This window comes from Crinia signifera, chromosome 12, assembly GCF_055691185.1.
Source record: "Crinia signifera chromosome 12, ASM5569118v1, whole genome shotgun sequence".
In the NCBI taxonomy this organism is placed as follows: domain Eukaryota; kingdom Metazoa; phylum Chordata; class Amphibia; order Anura; family Myobatrachidae; genus Crinia; species Crinia signifera.
Window position 1 is genome coordinate 86,536,908 of NC_139228.1, and position 24,468 is coordinate 86,561,375.

Below are 24,468 nucleotides of genomic sequence, written 5' to 3' on the forward strand. Positions count from 1 at the left end.
CCTCAAGGAAGTGCCCACCGTCCCCGCTCAATTCGGGACTCGCCCACCGTCCTGGCAAGGGGGGGTAATACCGCACGGTGACCACCTGACACCTCACCCGACTGCTGGTCGAGAGCGCCTTCTCGACGATTTTTAAACTAAAATTAAATTTGCCAATTGTTTGGACAGCCCGAAGGCAATGAGCACCAGAGAGAAGAAGGAAAAAGAAGGGATGGGAGGGTGGGGATCCGGATTCCAAGAGGAAGTTCCTGCCCCAGAGCTGGACCCTAAATACCCTGCATAAGCTGCCTCCCCTTTTGGTGCTGATTGGCCCAGCTACCCCACATGCTAACCTGCCTGTGAATCATCACACTGCTCTGTGCTGCATTGCATTTGAAGTTAACCCCCAAATCCCCGGGCTCTTAACTGCACTCTGGCCTAGGCTGCCCTCGTTTTGCCTAAGGCGCCCAAGGGATTATGTTGGTTGCCTTGTGTTGTTACCCTTACCTTAATACCTAGAAATAATTCACGCGGACACCTTATCTAAAAATAAGACTCAGACAACCATGGCATAAGTTTAAAATGGTCAAGTTATTTATTTAGGTGGTATGACCCTTGTTTGTCTATCAAAGGGATGGCCAAGAAAGCACTTGAGACCAGCACCAGTCAGAGGTGTATGCCAATGGCAGCGACTGCATCGCTCCAATCTAGCAAACACACCCCCTTACGTAAGGTACAGCCTGCACCGTGACGGCTCCCCGCCCCCTCTAAGGTAGGGCGCGGACACCTCAAGGAAGTGCCCACCGTCCCCGCTCAATTCGGGACTCGCCCACCGTCCTGGCAAGGGGGGGTAATACCGCACGGTGACCACCTGACACCTCACCCGACTGCTGGTCGAGAGCGCCTTCTCGCCACTGCCGAGGTTCCCCAGACACTAACACAAGGTCGCCCGGGACCGAGGCCCGCCACCCCTCAAACTAGACCTACATGCCTGCCCTATTGCTGAGTTAGACGAGAAAAGATGTCCCCCAGGAAAACCTCCATGCCCGCGTCAGACCCTACCCTATTTGGGTTATGTACCCAGGCCCACTTACCAGGAAGTCGAAGGGTTAAAAAAACTGTAACCCCAAATTCTGGGGCTGATACACTTTAGGGGCAGTTTATGGGCAGCCATATTACCCTTAATTTCAGTAACAAGGTAATACAATACATGAAGGTGACTTGGACTAGTGATAACAGCTACAACAGACAATTCTGACAAAGGAGAAAGGAATCCTCCTCTGGGTGCCTCAGGTGAAGACGCAGGTGAGGGCTGCGAGTGGCCCTGGGGACCTGTGTTGCTCATCGCTGCGCTAGATGCTATATTTGGCTTATAGAAGCCCTCTAATTGCCCCTGACATAACCACCTGGGACTATTACATGGAGGATTCGCAGTACAGAACCAGGATCCAAAGAATGATCAGATATAGGCCCTTATTCAGATCTGATCGCAGTACAAATTTGTTTGGAAAATGGGCTTAACCATGTGCAGTGCAGGTGGGGCAGATGTAACATGTGCAGAGAGAGTTAGATTTGTGTGAGTTATTTTGTTTCTGTGCAGGGTAAATACTGGCTGCATTATTTTTACACTGCAATTTAGATTTCAGTTTCCACACACCCCACCCAAATGTAACTCTCTCTGCACACGTTACATCTGCCCCACCTGCAACGCACATGGTTTTGCCCATTTTGAGAACAAATTTGTACTGCGATCAGATCTGAATAAGGGCCACAGTCCTAGATTATGGGAACTAGCCAAGGGTATATCTAGATTGAGGTATGCAAACAGGGAGGGCAGGGTAACAGGCAGTGGGGCACAAGTGGGACACACCGACATATAGGATCAACCATATGGTCACAAGGTCAAAATGACTGACTATTGACATGGGTTAGGTCGACACAAACATTAGGTCAACATGGGGAAGGTCGACATGGGGGTTTTTCACTTTTTTTGAGCTGACATGTGCCAACAGCCGGTATTTCATGCCCTACCATCCACCACAGCATGGTGGAAGAATAAAATAGTGTGCCGAGAGTAGCGAGGGGGCGTGCCTGATGTATGGCGAGCGCAGCGTGGGGACGTGGTGCACTTTTTTAATGTCCATGTCAACTGTATCAACAAACAAAAAGGTTAAAAACCCCATGTTGGCCTTTTAAGTGTTGACCTTCCCTATGTCGACCTAAAGCTTGTGTTGACCTAATGACCTGTCGACCTAACTCATATCGACCTTCATGCATTGTCGTCCTATTGCTTACGACCTAGTTCCTGTCTATCCAATGATCCATACCCAGGAAGATGGACAGTTATGAGTCATTTCATATTCAGTCCCAGCCAATCAGGAGCTCAAGGGGCGTTACTGTATTGTTACTATTTTATAATGAGACAAACTATTCTTTAGGGATAATCTGGTACGAGCGGCCCACAGGTACCAGAATGGTCCAGGGTTATTCAGCATCTCCATCTCTCCATCTCTCTCTCTCTCCCTCTCTCCATCATTTCTCTCCATCTCTCCCTCCCTCCCTCTCTCCCTCTCTCCATCTCTCTCTCCCTCTCTCCATCTCTCCCTCTCTCCGTCTCTCCCTCTCTCCCTCCCTCCCTCTCTCCATCTCTCCCTTTCTCCATCTCTCTCTCCCTCTCTCCATCTCTCCCTCTCTCCGTCTCTCCCTCTCTCCCTCCCTCCCTCTCTCCCTCTCTCCATCTCTCCCTCTCTCCGTCTCTCCATCTCTCCCTCTCTCCGTCTCTCCCTCCCTCTCTCCCTCTCTCCATCTCTCCCTCTCTCCGTCTCTCTCTCTCTCCCTCTCTCCATCTCTCCCTCTCTCCATCTCTCCCTCCCTCCGTCTCTCCCTCTCTCCGTCTCTCCGTCTCTCCCTCTCTCCATCTCTCTCTCTCTCTCTCCATCATCTCTCTCTCTCTCTCCCTCTCTCCATCTCTCCCTCTCTCCATCTCTCCCTCTCTCCGTCTTTCCCTCTCTCCGTCTCTCCCTCTCTCCATCTCTCTCCCTCTCTCCATCATCTCTCTCTCTCTCCCTCTCTCCATCCTCTCTCTCTCTCTCCCTCTCTCCATCTCTCCCTCTCTCCATCATCTCTCTCCATCTCTCCCTCTCTCCCTCCCTCTCTCCCTCCCTCCCTCTCTCCATCTCTCCCTCTCTCCATCTCTCCCTCTCTCCATCTCTCTCTCTCCCTCTCTCCCTCATCTCTCTCCATCTCTCTCTCCATCTCTCCATCTCTCCCTCTCTCCATCATCTCTCTCCCTCTCTCCCTCTCTCCCTCTCTCCCTCTCTCCCTCTCTCCATCTCTCTCTCTCTCTCTCCATCTCTCTGTCTCCTCCCCCCTGGGACCAGAGATGCGGCTGAAGAGGATTCCGAAGGCCGCCGTGGACACCGGTGGATGAAGTAAGTCTGAAAAAAGAGGCTGTGGGGGAAAAAAATCCCCAACTGAATATTCTGAAAAAAATCAAGTTTTTTCTGAATATTTCGGTTTTCGGAATATACGGATAAGCGAGACTCGACCTGCTGAGCCAGATTTATGGTTATCTTTCTTAAAACTTTTTGTGTTACTTCTTGTTTATAAAAAGGAAAAGAAAAATCTATCAATTCAGAGGCGCCATCTAGTGGTAATATTGAGTATAGCATCATTTTTAGGTGAAAATGTTTAACGTTAACCATTATTATTATTATCATTAATAATTATTATTATGACGGCAGTGGGCCCGGTGGAAGGGGGGGTGATGGTGGCGGTATATTAGATTTGCATAACTTCAACGTGACACATTCCAGGAGGGACAAAATGCTCTGTATCTGGACTTCCCTGTTAATATATGATTGGTGTCACCTGGGTTGAACTATTTAATTTTGAACCCTTTAAAGTGAATTTGTCAAAATAGGTGTAAAAATTGGCACGCTAACATTTTTATTCATCATAATGACCCGTAATGTTACCTTATATAGGAAATATAAATCTATTTTTACACATTCTTTATTTGAATTTATATTACAAATGTGAGCAGCGCTGTCATTTTTAGCGGATATTTTGCACATCTCTCTCAGAGATGTTGGCACCTCAAAGAGTAATTGCATAAAGGGAAATAGGGAAGGGGAAAGGACACCTATAGACCAGTACCACCAATATTGGGTGAAATGTAAGAGTGAGAGAATTGGTAAGAAATCTCCAGGTTTTTTTTAAAGCGGCAATCATTTACACTGCAAAATCAAACTGGTTTTGCAGTGTAAATGATTGCCGCTTTAAAAAACCCTGGAGATTTCTTACCGAATCTCTCACTTTCTGAATCTCTCATCCTATTAAATTCCCCCCTGGGCTCTATTGTACAACCGGCTGTGCATTGACTATTCAGTTTCACCCTCCCAACATCAGGGTGCATACAGTATCCCCCCTTTCCAACAACCCCAAGGAGCCATGTTTCCCCCTATATTAACCCCTTCAGTGGTAGGTTTTCCTGGGGCAGGACAAACCTACCCCTTCATTCTCAACCTCAGTCCTCAAGGTATATTAATCGTCCAGGTTTAAGTGACGTCCATGCTTGAGCACAGGTGGCTTCATTAGTACCCTTTATTTTGATTTCACCATCTGTGCTGAAGCCTAGATATCACTAAAACCTGCACTGTTATACTGCGTACACACTGAGTGATATATCGGATGTTCAATTGAGCATCAGCTTGAGCAGCCGGTGATTGACAACACAGCTGGGTGGGTGCATGTAAATGCATGATCAGTTAGGACTCGTGTGCAGAACATACTGATATATATCTCTGTATATATGCTGTATCTTTACATGTGTTCCCAGCCTTAAACTGGGTATCTGCTATGTCACTGATGATGCATCATCAGTGACATCATCCATCAGCCCTGTGACATCATCCATCAGCCCTGCATGCAAGACACCTCTAGCAAGAACCATGCTGTGGAATGCAGCAAGGCTGCCGTCAGGGACCATCACCGCCGGTATTGGGAAGGGGTATGGATCATTAGGTCTACAGGAAGTGGGATGCGGTTAATTTCCCGGCGGTCGGGATCCCGGCGGTCGGAATCCCGACACTGGAATCCCGACCGCCGAAATCCCGAAACTTTCTCCCTCCGTGGGTGTCCACGACACCCATAGAGGGAGAATATAATAGCGTGCCGAGCGTAGCGAGGCACCGGGCCCGCTGCGTGGCGAGCGCAGCGAGCCCGCAAGGGGGGGCGATCCATGTCCCCCCCTTGTCGGGATTTCGTTGGTCGGGATTCCAGTGTCGGGATTCCGACCGCCGGGATCCCGACCGCCGGGATATCATATCGGATCCCAGGAAGTTGGTCGACCAGCTCTGGTTCGACACCATTAGGTCGACATGCTGAAAGGTTGACACGGTTCTAGGTCGACAGGTCATTAGGTCAAAACAAGCATTAGGTCTACATGGGCAAGGTCGACAGTCAAAAGGTCGACATGGGTGTTTTCACTGTTTTTTTACCCGAATGTCAACACAGTTGACATGTACACTGAAGCGTAGCACCGTGTCCCCTCCCATGGCTCGCTGTGCTCGCCATGCTTCGGGCGGAAGCGGTACATCTGTCAGAACAGACTTAGGTCTACAGTCATTAGGTCGTCCCCAGAAGGTCGACTGTCCCCAAGGTCGACAGGGTTAAAGGTCGACATGGCTGAATGTAGACATGGGCCAAGGACGACATGGTTTTAGGTCGACAGTCATTAGGCCGACATGAGTTTTTCACTTTTTTTTACCCCGAATGTCGACACAGTCGACATGGACACAGTTGGAGTCGAACCACAGCCCCTCGCATCGCTCGCTTCGCTCGCAATGCTTCGGGCACGGTGCCTCGCTGCGCTCGGCACACTATTTTATTGTCCCACCACGCCCTAGTGGATGGTAGGGCATGAAATACCGCCTGTCGGCACATGTCGGCTCAAAAAAACAGTGAAAAACTCATGTCGACCTAATGACTGTCGACCTAAAACCATGTCGACCTTGGCCCATGTTGACCTTAAGTCATGTCGACCTTGAGCCATGTCGACCTTTAACCCTGTCGACCTTGGGGACAGTCGACCTTCCGGGGTCGACCTAATGACTGTCGACCTAAATCTGGTCTGACAGATGACCGTTTCCCCTTCGGGCACGGTGCCTCATTGTGCTCAGAACACTACTTTATTCTCCCACCACGCCCTAGTGGATGGTAGGGCGTTCTACCCTTGTAGACCTTTCTGCATGTCGACCTAATGGTGTCGACCCAATGATTGTCGACCTAATGACCGTATACCTGAGGAAGTGTGTATGCACTTGTTGATGCTGGCTCCCCCTGCAGGCGATCTTATAGTGTAGCCAGCATAATTATAACTGAGGACCGAGGCTGGGAATGCCTGATATTGGGCATAATTCGCTATTTGGGCCTGCGCATGTGTGATGCAAATGCAGCGCATGTGCAGTCATTCCATAATCACTCGATTTGCGTATTTCCTGATCATCGATTCACGCTGAATTAGGCCCATAGTTTGTAAGCTCACCGGGGGAGGGACTGGTGTGAGTGTTCAAATATTCTCTGTACAGTGCTGCGGAATATGTGTGCGCTATATAAATAACTGGTAATATTCTCTGTACAGTGCTGCGGAATATGTGTGCGCTATATAAATAACTGATAATTAATAAATAATAAATACTCCAGAAGACCATTAGAGGGCACCAAAAACATTCTATTTCTCTAGTGAAGAGTCTGCTGCAGTAATTCAGGATGAGCTGCTCGTCCACGAACATATAAAATCACTGCTGATTTACTAGTCAACAACAAAGAAGTCCATAGACGGGTCACTAAGAGATAGGGGTGCCTGAGGGACTTTCTCCAGGACTAGTCTGCGCACAGTGTACACATTCATTTGCAAGGCGGGTTTTCACTGGAGCGGGGTGGAGGTTAAATTGATCGCTGGCTGGTCTGAATCAGGCCCATTGTACAATGACAATATTTAGCAGTTATTGGTACATTTCTGTCTGATGCTTGTGTTGGTACACAAGCATCCAAGTGCTACCGCCAAACAAATGCCGCCCCTAGGCATATGCCTACTGGGAAATGCGCCACTGATAAGAGCAATACCTTTATTCTTGGCTGCTTCAGATATATATATAAATCACTCATTTCTATAGAGCATTCAGGCACTGTGTTCTTCCTCTGCATTACTAATCTTTTTTAATTCATTTTTCTCCCCTTCAATTTAAAATGCTTGAAAATATTAGCAAGCATAGGCGAATCTAGGGGGTGGTCCGGGGGTGCACAGGACCATTAGCCCATTTTGTAGCTGATGAATGGGGCTTTCCAACGAGCACAGCCCCGTATCTCTAGCCCACTGGGAACCGGAGATACTGCCAGGCAAAGCTGGAACGTTTTCCCTATAGGATAACATGGGACCCGCTAATTCCGACTCGCACCCAGTTCAACAGCTGCCAGTTCCCCAGGGTTGCCGACTTTTCAGCTGCCCTCTCCGGTAGAGGGCAGCCAGCTGCAGCAAGTAGGGGGCGGGGCCATTGGGTATCGCACAAAAGGAGGCGGAGTCGTGGGTGGGACTAACCAAATTAAATTGCAAGCGGTACTACTCACCGCTGTCGCTCCAGCCACTCACGCTGTCGCTCCCGCTCTCCGTGCTGCCAGGCCAACAGAGCCCTGCAGTGGCTGCCACGGACCTCTCCCACCGCTGCCGCACACGCTGATAGCCTCCGCATAGCCTCCGCGGTGGCCATCACACAGGAAAGCGACGCCATGACGCAAGGTATGTCATGACGTCGCGCTGGTAACTAGCACCCGCCCCCAGCACTTTGGGACTTGCGCATGCGCAGTCCAATATTTCAGCATGAAGGCTGAAAAACCGGGAGGATGGCGGGGCTTTCCGGGGGATCGGGAGAAAAGTTCAAAACGCGGGAGACTCCCGCAAAAAGCGGGAGGGTAGGCAACTATGCAGTTCCCCCTTCTGCATCTCTGAAGCTCAAGGTTGATGTCAGTCAAACCCAAATCGCCGGGCCTTCAATCTGATACCAGGCTGGATCCATATGGGTTAATTGGTTCCAGGGATATTGAGGTTAAACCGTTTTTTTTTTCTTTTCATTTCTTAAATGTCATTTCATTACTGTTTATGTTCTTTGAGGGCAGATTTCTCTGGAACCAAACAGCCCAGTTTCACGGGACCAAAAATCATTTGAAGCCAACTCAAAAGTTCTTCAATATGATACTGGTCTCATGTAAATGGGTCAGTTGGTTCCGAAGATATAGCTTGTTGGTTAAAGGGGTGTAGGGAGAGGGGAGTGTTTGTCTCTCCCCCTCACACCAGAAAATGCAGGGACTAGGCTGGTGTATAAGGGGCCAGCCTATGAATGTCCCTGCATGATCCTGGTACCACATTCCCGGGTAAATCCCTGCATTTTCTGTTGTGAAAGGGGTATTATTTCAAACAGCCGTGACCTGCAGTGCTCTGAATACAGCTGGGCAGCCCCCTGCTCTCTGCCCAGCTGTCAATGACTGTCACCCCTGCAGCTTCCGCTCCAATTCTTCTTCCCGCTTTCACCTTAGCCCGCCCCCCTTTAATCATGTTGTGCCGGCGCCCGGTGTGCTCCCCCGATGTCACGCACAACAGCAGCACGCATAGTATTTCAAATGTCGACTCGGCTAGAGGGGACACCAGGAGGGGAGTGGGAGCGTGCTCTGCGCTCTGCTCCTCTCCCCATAGATGCAGCTGCACCGCTCTCCATCTCTCCCTGCAGCAGCAGCGAAGGCTCATATAAAAATTTACAGTAAGTGGCACTTTTGGGGGCATTGCTTAAGGGACGCTACAAGTGGCAGTATGTGGGGGCATTATGCATAATGTGTGGCTTAATGTGTAAGGGGCATTACTGTGTGCAGCATCATGTGTAAGCGGCATCATGTGTGCAGCATCATGTGTAATGGACATTATGTGTGCAGCATCATGTGTAATGGGTACTATGGTGCGCGGCATCATGTGTAATGGGTTCTATGGTGTGTGGCATCATGTGTAATGGGTACTATGGTGCGCGGCATCATGTGTAATGGGTACGATGGTGTGCGGCATCATGTGTAATGGGTACTATGGTGCCATCAAGCAAGAACCCCCTAGCAATGAGCACGTAGGTAAGCAGCACTTATGTGGCAAATATGTAATGTGCATTACAGTTTGTTATATAGTATGTAATGGGCATCATGATGTGTGGCACAATGTGTAATGGGCATTATGGTGTATGGCCTAATGTGTAATTGGCATTACGGCGTGTGGCATTATGTGTAATGGGTATTACGGAGTTTGCTAAAATGTGTAATGGGCATTACCGTGCAGGGGCGGATCCAGGATAAAATGACAGGGGGGGCACCATGATAAAAGGGTTTGGGTGGGGGAGGGGCGGTGTTAGTGGTGCCAGTGTACATGCTAAGAGAGCGGCAGGAGAGGGTGGGAATGGAATTAAAAATAGGCCCTGGCATTTAAAGTACGCAGGCCCACCATGGCGACAAAAGTGAAGGATGTAGTTGTGCGCGCGTTAAAGGCGCGTTTCGGAAAAGGGTGTGTGGCCACTCAACAGGGGGCGTGTCAACACCATATACAACTTCTACACATTATGCAACAAAATACTAGACCCCATTATACTTGCTCCTTACACATGATGCCAAATGGAATGAGCCAAAATTGACATAATGCCACACGGATTGAGCCAAAATTTAAATAATGCCACATGGATTGTGTCAAAATTCACATAATGCCACATGGATTGAGCCAAAATTTACATAATAACACACACGGATTGAGCCAAAATTCACATAATGCCAAATGGATTGTGTCAAAATTCACATAATGCCACACGGATTGAGCCAAATGCATAAAATGCCATACGGATTGAGCCAAAATTCACATAATGCCACATGGATTGAGCCAAAATTCACATAATGCCACACGGATTGAGCCAAAATTCACATAATGCCACACGGATTGGGAAAAAATTCCCATAATGCCACACGGATTGAGCCAAAATTCCCATAATGCCACATGGATTGAGCCAAAATTCACATAATGCCACACGGATTGAGACAAAATTCACATAATGCCACACGGATTGAGCCAGAATTCACATAATGCCACACAGATTAAGCCAAAATTCACAATACACTTCATAAACAGGGACATTGTCCACCAAAGGCTTGCATTAAACATTTACACCATAATGTCCATTACACGTTAAGTTACACGCCATTATGTCCATTATGTATTATGCCAATCACCATAATGCCTATTAAAAATTATGCTACATAAGTGCTGCTTCTCTACATGCTCATTGCCAAGGGTTCCATGCTCATTGCCAGAGGTTCCATACTCGTTGCCATGTGGGATTACATGCTCATTGCCAAGGGGGAATAAATGCTCGTGGTAAATCGGGGACAGCCGCCGCCAGGCAGAAGTGATAGCCACTGACAGTGGCAGAGCCTGGCTGTATTCAGAGCACTGCAGGTCCCGGCTATTTGAAATAATACCCCTTTCACACCAGAAAATGCATTCCCAGGTTGGCCCCTTTTACACCAGCCTAGTCCCTGCATTTTCTGGTGTGAGGGGGGAGAGAAAACCACCACTCCCCCCTTTAACCAGTTAGCTCATTTAACCGGCTATATCTTCGGAACCAACTGACCCATTTACATGAGACAAGTATCATATTGAAGAACTTTTGAGTGGGCTTTGAATGATTTTGGTCCAATGAAACTGGAACGTTTGGTTCCAGAGTAATCTGCCCTCAAAGAACATGAACAGCCATGAAATTACATTAAAAAAAAAAAAAACACAAGCTTCTGTGATGCCAGGGCGGGAACTGTCAGCCGTCGGAACCGGGTGGGGGTCGGAATTGACGGGTCCCATATTATCCTATGGGGAAAAAACGTTACAGGTTTGCCAGGCGATATCTCCGGTTCCCGGGGGGCTAGAGACACGGGGCTGGACTCGTTGGAAAGCCCTGGTCCTCAGCTACAAAATAAATGACAGGGGGCACGTGCCCGGGTGCCCCCCCCTGAATCCGCCACTGTTACCGTGTATGGTCTAAAGTGTAATACCACACCCCTTTTTGTGATGCCACGCCTCCTTTCCATGGGGCCACGCCCATTTTTGCCGCGCGGCTACGCCGCGCAAAGGTCCCCCTGCTGTTGTGTCTAGTTCTGGTACCACCCATTACCATAATTATAGATTCGCCTATGTTAGCAAGGACACTTTATACAGCTGCAGCAAATACTTCACCATTCACAAGTAATGCCATGCTGATGATTGAGTGGGTGTGGGGGTGCTGGCCAATCGCAGGCAAGTTGCAAGTATTTTGAGGGCATAGCAGCCAGAGACTGCATCCTTGTACACCGTAGTGACCTAGTGACTTTTTGCAACAGACATTCTGACTTAGTTGCCTCCCCTCCTGCATGCTGGGATGTGTAGTTCTACAAAAGCTGGAGTGTCAAGGTTAGCCATCACTGATGTAGATGAACGATCCTGGACTAGCGGGGTGTACCACCTAGTAGGTTCTCTTGCACCAGTAGATGAGCTCTGCATTAGTTTGCCATCACTGTAAATGGTCTTTAATGTGCAATAATAACCGGTGCGTAATGCCTGATGCTGGGGCACAGAAGGACAAAGTCACATTGCAAGTAATTACCAGTAATACCTGACTGTAATACCTTCCGTTCTTTATAACACAGTCTGAATGCTGCATAACCTGCCTGTCCATCCCCCCAGGAGGTCATTGTTTGCTTTAAATTAACGTTGATTAAAATGTTTCTATATAATTATATACACTTTTGTTTACATTCTGATATAACTAATAAGTAATTAATTTGCTGCCACTCAGGTCTACACATGACAGGAGACATTTCCATAAACTGAGGTTATAAAAATAACGTGAAAAAAGCGAACGCTCATATTCTGTTGTATACATACATTAACATGACCGGTCATTATGGTGAATAACAAGGTTGGCTTGGCAACAGCAATAATTTAGGGCAATCATCACAAAATTGTCAAATTGCTCCAATCCATCACTGGTGTATGGCCAACATGCCCTCAGGTCAGTGATGATGAATGGGTGCCTTAAGTGTGCTCTGAGGACTGTGTTTGGGAACCCCACTCTACACCCTTTTCCTAAATGGCTTTGAATTAGTGAAATATCGCAACCTGTCCACCATAATTTCTGTTGTCTTTCCACTGATGATGGTATCTAGGTGGGCCAGTGTGCAGGTTCCGACTGGGCCCACTCTTCTCCGATGGTGCAGTCAGTTCTGGATGTGTGCCAGATTCTACTGCGTATGCACAGATCTCTAGAAGCCTGGCGCCAATGCCACGTTCCTGGGGACAGCTGCAACACTGATAGATATTTGTTCGCAGAATCGCACAATAAGCAATTTGTTTAGTGGGCGCCATGCTAATACACAAGTACCACCATTGCAATAGTAGATTTACCCTAAACGTTGCATATTACATTTGTAGCCAGTTATGGTCAGACTGGGGCGCCCATCTAGAGAAACGCAGCATTTACTCACTGCCATTGTGACTGCCCCCGGTCCTGCCACATAAGCACTAAGCAGCATCCACATTCTACCCTATAATGTTGCTGAGCAATCTAGCATAGCTCAAACCGCTCAGCAAATCTCCCCGTGTGTAGGCCCTTCAGTTAATACCGTAATATGTCAGACTTGCAGCTTATAAAACAACTGACAAGTATTGGCTTTGAAGTTCTGTGTGATACGTATAGAAGGGAATGTTACCTGGAAGATATCAGATTACTATCGCTTGAAACTCGTTTTGATACTTATCGGTTTATACCTCCACCTCACAAGCAGGGCTGGTGCTGCCAACAGGCAGCTGCCTACAGCAACAACATTGTGGGGTTATTTATACAGCAGGATGAGTAAAACTCTGTATATTAAATGTTCTTTCATTTATCCTTGGTTTGTTTTTTATTTGTTATTTCTATTAATTTCTACTGTTATTTGGTTGCCTCCGAGGCTTCACTTAAACACAGTGGCGTAACAATAGCCCCACAGTCCTCGTGGTGGCGGAGAGGCGCTGAGTAAGTGAGGGTTCCGGGGATCTGCGGGGCTATCACTGTGCTACACTTCTGCCGGGACCTGCCTTACCCCCACCCCCTGCTTGCCTCTGCCGGGACCCGCAGATGTACTTGTCTGCGCCGGTCCTGGCACTCCTAGTGGCTTTTGCTCTGCCTCTTATGAAAAATGACTTTCACAAAATGTGGAACCTTAATAACGGTCTGCTGTTAGGGGAGCCAGTCCAGGAGGAGCGCCGGGACCTCAGACAAGTAGATCTGCGAGTCCCGGCCACAGACCCGGCAGCAGCGGCGGCAAGTGGAGGGGTAAGGCAGGGCTGGGGTAGGGGCTGCCTGCTGAAATTCCGGTGGGGTTTTTTTTTTTGTTGCTGATTTTGTAGTTATGCGACTGTTTAAACACAAACACTCTCAGCCTTGTCCCTGGGCCATATCTAGAGGACACTGGCGGCCCCGGGTGGGACGCGGGAACGTCCACAAAAACCGGGACGTTCCTGGGGAAAGCCGGACGGTTGGGCGGTATGATATATGGGGTAAACATAAGGTTGATAATTACTATGGTGCAGTCTGCGTCCTTTCTGCCCTTTCCTACAGCAAGTCAATTTAGAAATGGCAACAGGCATAATTCCCACTGGTAGTTTGCCATATACATGTAGCTAAATTGTGTTCCTACCTGCAGGCATGTCCAGGCAATACAAACATACAGTAATTATCTAAACGGAAACACCCATAATTTGGCTTTAGATTCAAAATGATCAGTATTTCCAAATCTTGCAGAAGGAATGATGCTGGGCAGGTGATACTTATATCTACGAATAAGTCTGTTCCATAAAATCTATAATTTGTTATAAATGCACAGAGCCGCAGAGACCCAGGAGTGGGCCGGGCTGTGTACGTCCGCAGACTGCCAGAGTCTCTGATAATAGGGGCTCTTGGCAAGTTGGGGACAGTAACGCATAATTTACTTCTGAATTGCTGGCTGCATACATTTTCTGTACGTTCCAAGGATTTACTGATCCATTCTCGTAGCGATTTGTTTCTCCCAGCGATGACAGTGTAATTAAAGTTAGAGATAATGAAAGTATTGGAACATCTTCGCGCCCATTGTACAGTCCCTAATTTAGCAGCTGCTCTCAAAAGACAGAATAAGTTCAATTTTAGGATTTCCTTGGCATGAAGTTATCGTTTCCGAGACTTAAGCAGCTGAGCTCCTCCTGGCCTGAGATAGATGTTTTGCTCTGCAATTTGGTGGCTTCTTCCTATTTCTCTAAAGTTTAAATGAATGGATAAATAGTTTTTAACAGAGACATAACAGTTCAGACCCAAATTACTAGGTGCTGATTTGCTGCCAATTGCAAACTGATAGACATTGGTTTACCAGGGTTGAACAGGGGTCTGACTAGGGTAGCTCTGCAATGTGAACGGGTAACCCGGGTGATGGACCCCCCCCCCCCCCTTCCCCTTAGCAGGTCAGTGATGTCTTATGGTGCTTAAACAACTGATTTTTAAAGCTGATATATATATATATATATATATATATATATATATATATATATATATATATATATATATATATATATATATATATATATATTGGCAAAAGCTCAATTAGTTTAGTAATATCACCCTGCACCTATATATAGCAATAGGGACCCCCAATACACAAAGAAGCCTTGACGACAGCTTGGGGGATTATTCATATATGTACAAATATATGTAAGAAAGATCTGTGAATTCTATATTGTAGTATTTAAATCTGGTTACTGACATCATTCAGTGTGCAGGGGATATATCATTTTTACCAAGGATGGACAAATCCATTTCATGTGTTGCACATTTTACCTAGGGGCTGCAGGACTCCACAAACTGACTGGTGATATATTAACATGCTATTCATACTTGTCTATCCTCCAGGATCACCCGCGAAGCTACTTAATGTTTGAAGATGTTCCCGGTCCCCCAGAAAGGTCTTCCAAAACCGGCGTCACCCTCCCTGGACCTGATTGAAGCATCCTTAAAAATGGGAGGTCCGGAGAGGCTCACAGTGAAACCACGTCCCCCGTCGTACTCCAGCCACATCAGACCCAGGTAAGTCAAGGGCAGGAAACCGCAGCCAATGGGAGAAAGCCACATGTTCAAACTTACACATATAACTGACTGCGAATAGGTTACAAAGTTGCCGATTTCTTATTGCAGGTGCATTTTGCGATTCCATTTACTCGTGACTCTGAATAGGCTCCCAATGCGCATCAGTAGGGTGCTAGGAACAGTTTTCTTAGTTATATCCTGCAACACTTCACATATTGGTCTCCTAGAGAGTTCTATTGAAGATACAACAGAAATATATCAACATATATATTTCTCCAGCAACTCATCAATAAATCTATGTTTTATTATATGTATTTACTTAAATGTCCTAAATACTGCAGATGACATTGCTTGTTGCACAAGTCCCTAGCCGTGGTGTATAAGTCCTATAATTGGCAGGTGTTTGTCCCATGCAGCAACCATTTTATATGACTTGCGGAAATGTTTTCCAAAATGACGTAGAGATTGGCATGCCATTGTAAAAAGTGAATTGTTGTTAGACAAGTGTCTTTTGTTGAAATTTCAGTGTTCAAGAAACACCAGAAAGTCTGAACAGTTTGTTGACAATATTAGATAACAGGGTCACGAATGTGTAGACCCCAAGGCCACTGAATCTTTCCCTAGCAACAAAGAAGTTGGGGGATGGGCGAATTATGACAGTATGATTGGAGGCAGAGCTGTGCAACGAAAATGTAAAATTCATGAATAATAATGAAATAAATTTAGGAACATATAAAAGTTGGAGATAGAGGAGGGGGCAGGCAGTTGAAGAAGAGGAGGCAAGCACGGTATTGAGCTGAAGGTAATGTAATAGTAGTAGTTCGTTTATTTATAAGGCGCCACAAAGTGTCCGCAGCGCCGTACATCGCAAACAAAAAACAAATTGCAAGGTAACGTACAAGGTGTGTTGATAAAATACAGCATAAATAGGGGTATAGCTGGTAGAACTAAAAATCAGCATCAGTTCTGAAGAAGGTGTCGAAATTGTTGAGGAGACTGAAGATGAAGTAGAGGAAGGGAAGAACAGGACAGGAGCACAGGTGAGGTAAAGAGGTAGGGTGAGTACGTGAGGAAGGAGGACCCTACTCATAAGAGTTAACATACTAAAAGGAGGTGTTGAAAAACAATAGGAATAGTAGGAACGGATGGAGGGGTAGGGTAGGCAGGATAGGAGGAGCGAAAGAGGTTAGGAGGAGGAGGGATAGGCTAGTCGGAGGAAGTGGGTTTTGAGGGAGCGCTTGAAGGAGGTAAGGGAATCAGAAAGCCTGATGGGTGGTGGGAGGTTGTTCCAGTGCAGGGGGGGCAGCATGAGAGAAGTCTTGGACACGGGAGTGGGAGGAGTTGATTAGGTGAGAGGTCAGGTGGCGGTCAGCGATGGAGCGAAGAGGACTGGAGGGAGTTTGGATAGAGATCAGTGAAGAGAGGTAAGGAGCGATGGAGGAGGAGAGAGCCTTGTAGGTGGTGGTGAGGAGTTTAAAGAGAACTCGCAAAGGAATGGGGAGCCAGTGAAGAGATAGACAGAGGGGGGAGGTGGAGGTAGAGCAGCGAGAGAGGAAGATGAGCCTAGCAGTGGCGTTAAGAATGGATTGGAGAGGTGCGAGGCGGGTGAGAGGCAGCCCAGAGAGAAGGATGTTGCAGTAGTCAATGCGGGAGATGACAAGAGAGTGAATGAGAATTTTGGTCGTGTCAGTGGAGAGGAATGGTCTGATGCCCAAGATGTTGCGGAGGTGAAAGCGGCAAGACCGTGAGAGAGCACGAATGTGGGGGGTGAAAGAGAGGGAGGAGTCAATGATGACACCGAGGCAGCGCGTTTGGTCGGTGAAGGTGATCTCGGTTTCACCAATGCTGATGGAGATAGTGGGAGAAGAGATGATGTTCGGGGGATGGAAGATTCAGTTTTAGCCATGTTTAGTTTCAGAAAGTGTTGGGTCATCCAGGCTGAGATGGCCGTGAGGCATTCGGAGACCTTGGACAGGAGCGATGGGGATAGGTCGGGGGAGGAGAGATAGATTAGGGTATCATCAGCATAGAGGTGGTAACGGAAGCCATAGCAGCTGATGAGGGTGCCCAGAGAGGTGGTGTAGAGGATGCATGAAAGGGTTATCATGGCTCATCACTGTCCTGGGGAGGTTTCCATTTTGATTTGATTTAGAATTAATGTTGAAGTATAAACCAATCAATGTTATGTTTCTTGTGTTAGTCTGTATTTGCAAATACCTGTAATCAAGCGATCTTTCAAGTAAAGCTTTGTCATACATTTTTACAAGTTTGCGTTGGCGTGCAATTATTTCAGCATTTGCTGTTCTATTTAAGGGTTATAAAGTACATAAACATAGCACGCATTATCAGATGAAGCGATGAGCAACCAATCAGAATCAAATTCTTGTTTATTTAGCACCTTCGAATCTAGAAGATAATAGAATCTGTTTGGTTGCCCATAGCAACAGAACTCCCAGCTTAGAAATTAAACCCCTTACTGTAGGGAAAGTTTAGTAAACCAGTTCCTCTTGCTGAATGGCTGAGCTGTGACACTGAGTGATGTCTGCCATTTCTGCTGCGTCACATGCTGATCAGTGTACACAAGGCAGGGAGTGTTTCGCAGCAGCCGTCTCCTTTACAGATATACAAGATCTCTGTCTAGCTTCAGGCCATGATTATTGAACGCTTGCCAACGTGTTTGAAGATTACACAGCGAACGCGGCTCACTTTGACACAATTACGCGATAAATGAGATGATCTATGACTATTTGCAGAACACTGCGAGCAGAGCCACATTTTGGCAAGATCTTTAAAAGAATATTACAGAACTACGTGTTCCATTCGAAATCAAATCAATGCCCTGAGGCCCCGAAAGACAAATATACATTGCAGACCAGCAAGGGCGTATTATAAGAGGTGGGGCCCGCCTGCAGACTCCCTCGGAGCCCCCTCCTCTATACCTGGCTGTGGCACTGACGCTGAGCAATAGGTGGTGCACAGGTCTCTGGGAAAATACGCGATGGCCATTCTCACTACAGTGCATGAAAATGCCAACTGCGCCATTAAGAAGTAATGCAATCTGCGCAGGGTGTGCGGTATGTGATTTCAAATTAGGCAAGTTTGGATTCGGGGGGGGGGTGGGGGGGGTGGGGGGGGTGGGGGGGGGGGGGGGGGGGTGGGGGTGGGTGGGTATTCTGCGAGGAGGGAGGGTTAGAGGCACAAAAAGTTAGACTTAGGGTTTGGCATCAGGTAGAGGGGGTTAGGGGGTGAGGGTATATTTGCCCAGCCCCTGTTGGGATGGCAATGCTGCTATTGGTCTCCTGACTGCCCGCATCCCGTCTGCGGGTATGACATATGTATTTATCTACCCAGTAAAGACGGGAGTTTTACAGCATTTTTCGTTTAGTGAATCCCGCCCTTAATCAGTAACTGTTGTGTTTCATGTAAAGAGAATTAGTGATATCGCCAGAGAGACCTAATATAACCTAAATTGGCAGCAGACTATACTTTATTAGAGTCCCTTTTAAATGCCTTGGTTATCCCAATTGTGGTTTGTCTTTAATTCCACACTTATCTTGCTCCAAGCAGAATATTTATCCTATGAAGTGGTTAGCTGGAATAATGAATGAATTAACTAATTAGCTGAAACCGATTAGCAAATGTTAGAACGAATTCATGGGCTAAACCGAGAAAGCGCTGTTACCGGATAGGAGCTGAAGAACAAGAAAATCCACATCTCAGACTGGAACATTGGCCCTTATTCTGATCCGATTGCAGTACAAATTTGTTTGGTGTGGTGTGTTGAAACTGAAATCTAAAATGCAGCCAGTATTTACCCTGCACAGAAACAAAATAACTCCCCCAAATCTAACTCTCTCTGCACATGTTACATCTGCCCCACCTGCAGTGCACATGGTTTTGCCCATTTTCCAAACAAATTTGTACTGCGATCAGATCTGAATAAAGGCCATTGACCAGTAGCTTGGGGAATTAAAGGAGACATTCACTCTTTATAATAAAAATTATTAAAATAAAATACATGTTAATTAATGACATGATGACAAGGGAATCAAATCTTTTATTTATTTACTAGCTGCTTCCTCAAAAAGGAAAAACTGCTGTAAAGTATTTATTCCACACAGGACAAAAAAAATATTTTGAACATTGTTCACAAAAACAACAAGATATACATTACTGTTAAAGGTGCCCATACACTAGGGCGATATACATGCGATTTGGTCACATTTTATGTGGGTGATCAATCGCATAAAAAAAGCATCCAAATGGCATTTGACAGCATGTCCAAAGCGGGGCGCGGTCCCGTGCCCATCACACCATGCCAGATTGCAGCCAGCCTTGACTGAGATCGCATGCGATATATTGTTTGCAAAAGGACCGCATAGAATATATTGCATATGATCCTGCCTGTTGGGCGGTGCAATAGGTGGTCGCGGGTGACTTCTTCGCTCGTCAAAATTGCCCCAGTGAATGGCCAGCTTTAGTTACCTCACTGGTGCTCCATAGAGTAAAGTAAGGGGTGGTTCAAAAATGTTGACCACAGAGCTAACCTCAAAAAGGAGTTCAGCTCTCTGATCCGAAATTGTTTAGATTACCCCTTGGTACCGTATGAGGGCTTCCTGCCAACACAAGGATGAAAAACATATACACCCAACAGGGTCCATCTGAATGAGTGCCCTCTGTGTGAATGACATATGGTGCGTCAAGCTCAGGCATGTGTGAAATGAATCAGGTGTGGCCTAGTTTGTCCTCGTTTTCCTCTTCACCAGGAAATGGCTGTATTGTTTGTGTGGCTGGCATCACCACCGTCTTTGGTTCGATTCCATCAAGGGCACTGTCTCAGTGCTGTAACTAGGGATCTTCCACCAGAGCTGAACCCCTGAGTGAATGGGGGGATGGGACAAAACTGTTCTGGTCTGAGGCGGATTTCCCACAAGACAACCTAGGAGCCTTCCTAGGGCCCAGCATCTGGGCTGTCTTAACGGCATTGTGGGCCCTAGGCAAAGCAATGCAATGGGGCCCCTTCTTAAATAAAAACCAAATCATAACTTCCCTCTGCGTCTGTCCACCTGCAGCCATCCAGCAATTAGCATCGTACAGCCAGTCACTGTTTGGCTGTAGGCCGGTAGAGAATGTTTCCCAGCAGCTCTGATTATGGGTAATTCATAACCAAGGCAGCCGGGCAGAAATCTCCACTAGCCTCACAAGTAACTCCAGAGGCACCAGCAAAGTCCTGCTCGAAGGCCCCCTAGAACTGTGGGGCCCTAGGGAAGCTGCCCAGTAAGCCAATGTGTTAATATGGCCCAAGGGGCCCCATAAAGATATCCTGGCCATCTAAATTGTTTCCAGAAGAGCATTGTGCGATTACCATGTGATCTTATGACATCATATGGACTCGCCCACACTCCCAAAGTCCATTTGATGTTTTTCGATAGGATAAAAAAATGTTTGGATACACAAAATAGTCTCATCCACAATATGTGGACAGTCAGGTTACTTTGGATGTGACACAGGTATTAAGCCTACTACCAAAAGGCCAAGAGTCTGATTCAAAGCCGATGTTGGCGCAGCTGAGCATTTATCCGTAGACTTTGCACACGCCAAGGTGCTCTATCGATGCCGCCTGCAATCAGCAAAAAAAATATAGTGCTATGGATTGTTGGAGGGAGGAGGGCCCCAAACTGGTATCTTGCCTAGGGCCCCATGAGGTCTAAATCCACCTCTGGTTCTGGCGATACCTGTATTTGGCTTGCAAGTGCCTGGAACAGCTCTACAGTTTGGAGAGACACGAAGCACATGGGGGTAGATGTATGAAGTGTAGTTATGGGGGAGAATGGGTATCAGCAAACGTTATGTGCACTGATACCGCTTCTCGGCCATGTATGAAGGAGCCGGGATGCGGTATTGGCACTGCAATCTAAATGATAGCAGGCCGAATGTATGAACGGTCAGCATCGCTGACCGTTCCGCCCGATGCCGGTTTTGGTTGCTGGCGAAGCCCTCTCTAAACTTCTTAAGACCTTTAAGACCCATACACACTGGGCTACATTGAGCTGAAAGTCGCTATAAACAGCAGGTTTGAGCGGCTTTCAGCTCAAAGCCGCCCAGTGTGTATCCCCAGCGATGAACGGTGAGCGCTGCTGCGCGCTCCTGCAACATCACCGGGAAAGCCGTTCATCTGCTGGTTATACCAGCAGATGAGCGTCTTTCAGGACGGCTTTGCATAGTGCTCCGCTATGCAACGCCGTCCTCCCCCCCCCCCCCCTCCGTCGGTGCCGGGCAGGGGGAAAGCCGCTCAGTGTGTATGGACCTTTATAGTCAATATGCCTCTACCGACTTCCCCCTTGTACATTGCTGGGATAGTTCATTCTCCAGAACTGGACATCACTGACCATTTGCAGTCCAAATGTTTTGTAATTCAAACAGTCTGGTTTAAATGTTTAAATGAATTGTAATTTTTTTTAACTAAAAAATGACATTGAATGTTGAACGATGTAAATGTTGTTATTGTAAAGTGGGATCTGCTACTAGCGCTAGGGCTGTTGGGCCTGACTAGACGTTGGGCGTGAAAGGGTTTTTAAGGTGAGGATAAGTCTAATTTTATTGTTCTTTCTATCATTTTTATGGGGTGTTGGTCATAGGGTCGACACAATGAAGGTTGACCATTGGTCAATAGGGCTGAAGTCGACACCTGAAATATGTAGACGTAGCTAAGGTCAACAGGGTCAGATAGTCAACACAAGCATTAGGTCGACAATGGAAAGGTCGACAGTCAAAAGGTAGCTGCGCTCGCCATGCTTCAGGCACACTATTATATTCTCCCATATCTGCCAATGTCGACCTAATGCTTGTGACAACCTAAAGCCATGTCGACATGCTAAGTGTGTCCACCGACTGTTTGAGCGTGATCTAGTGACCGTATACCAATTTACATAAGCTTCTAAAAACAAAAAGAAGTGATGTTGCCCATAACAACCTATCAGATCCTTTCTATCATTTCCCAGGATGCATTTAGACTCTTTTGTAAACTCCTCTCAGAATAAAGCCATTACTATTGGTCTCTGCCCCCAAAATGCCCCGCGACCAGTAAACCAGTTCAATCGTTACGTTTTAGCATATTTAATTAATTTTTAGAATTTTATACACTAAATCAAAGTGTAATGTATGTAAATCAATTCAGCTATACAGGGCCTGCCAAAGCAATTGTACGTTAAGAGAAGTATTTTGTATTGTGAAGTGAATACGTTTTTCTCATTACCCCAAGTGAAGTTAAGAAGTTAGAACATGCTAGAACTCGCGAGGGCTGCTGGAAGGGAAGGTGTCCGATAATCCTGTGCTCTGTACCCTGAGGATAATCATTCTTTGCATTAAGGATTCAGTGATACAGAATCAGCAAACATAACAGTTTTCAATGTTGTTTCCTTTTGTTCATTTTTAAGCAATTCAGTTTCTTCCTAAATTCAAACGCAACCTTTTTATGAAGTTGCAATAACAGATCTCACGGATTTCAGCATACGGACTGCAGAGCTGCAGCCTTGCTCTTCATCCACAGGACCTCAATTGTGGACCCCGATACCTGAAATTGGTCTCATCTGCTCCAGGTGTATTATCACCCATACTTTTTCCCCCCAGGAACTTTCCTTCATTCAGTCTGGTGAATACTGCGCCTCCCAAATACACCCAGCGGCAAAATTTCAACTTGCCACCAAACAGGAGGACACTGCTCAGTAAGCTGATATCACCACTCCACTTGGTTTTGGCCAAATCGGCGGACACCGCTCTTTGGGGATAATCCATCTCTCCCCATCCCCCTCCATCCAACAGACGAGGGGTACTCAATTAAGCGGAAGCCGTTTTGCCCTCCTAAGGGTGCTACAATACCGCACACCATCGTGAGGATCTTACTACCACCCAAGTGGAAACCTTGGACACCTTGACCTCCAACCTATGGTATAGTGCACTTACCTGTGACTCCATTTCCCTCGCCCCATCCCCTCCTTTATCAAGCCACACATTCTCCTTGGGGTCACCATCGTACCCAATGTAATATATACATTTTTCCTGTGATATGAAGAGCTCATTTATATGTCATTATTAATTGTTTTTATATTGTGATGTATTACATGTTTCTTTTTATTTAGTAAACTAATTTTTTATTGCAACAAATTACTGTGTGCCAACCTTTACTTAGCGCTGCTCACACGCCTTGAGCGTGATTGGTGTTGTTGGTTTTCTTCTTTTAGGTGGGGACTGACTATCCCCCCTCTTGAGCAGCAGCTAACCTTTAGAGGGACTGCTCTTGTCAGGCGCCTGTTTTTTTCCTTGGAGCTATTCCTCGGATTCTTTCTTTCTAGCCTCCCCAGGAAAATCCACATTTCTCCCACTGAGCCAGGTGTTAGGGCTGGATAGACAAAAGGTGCCCACACGCAGTGGCGTAACGAAAATTTTTGCTCCCCCCCGCCGGGACAATTTCGCGCGCCCCCCCCCCCGGACAATTTTGCCGCTGCCCCCCGCAGGGGTCCGTTCGGCGCGGAGGTACCTGTATTCATTTCAGGGAGAGCCTGGAGGTCCCTGCGCCTGCGGCGCTGAGTAGGATGTTGCCGGCCGGGGTCCCTGTAGTGAAGTGGAAATAACGCGCTATCTCCGCCGGAGATAGCGCGTTATTTCCACTTCACTGCAGGGACCCCGGCCGGCAACATCCTACTCAGCGCCGCAGGCGCAGGGACCTCCAGGCTCTCCCTGCCTGAATACAGGTACCTCCGCGCCGCACGGACCCCCCTGCCAGCTCCCCGCTGCACCCACAAGCAGTGGGGAGCTGGCTGAGAAAAAATAGCGCCCGCAGACACCCGGCGCCTCCCCGCCACCGCGGGGGCTGCGACCTTATAGTTACGCCAGTGCCCACACGATAAGATTTGTTGGAACTTGTTTCCTAGCACAGCGCCCATCGCATATCATTACATAAGGTATGCGATGCGAAAATCGGATAAATGACCCGGATTGTACAATTTAATATCGTACAGCATCGGATGCCAGCAAATGGCATGCGATGCGATGTGATTTTTGATTGTACAACCCTGATGGGTGCTTACAATGTTAAATGCACCCCCATTGTCCACGCCACCCCCACTATCAATGCCAACCTGAAGCGTGGTGAGCGCAGCGAGCCACCGAGCCCGAAGCGTGGCGAGGGGACGCTGAATATATGTTAAGTCATCTGAGTCCCCTCGCGGGGCTCGCCATGCTTCGGGCTCAGTGGCTCACTGCGCTCGCCACACTATCTGAAATCAACTCCACG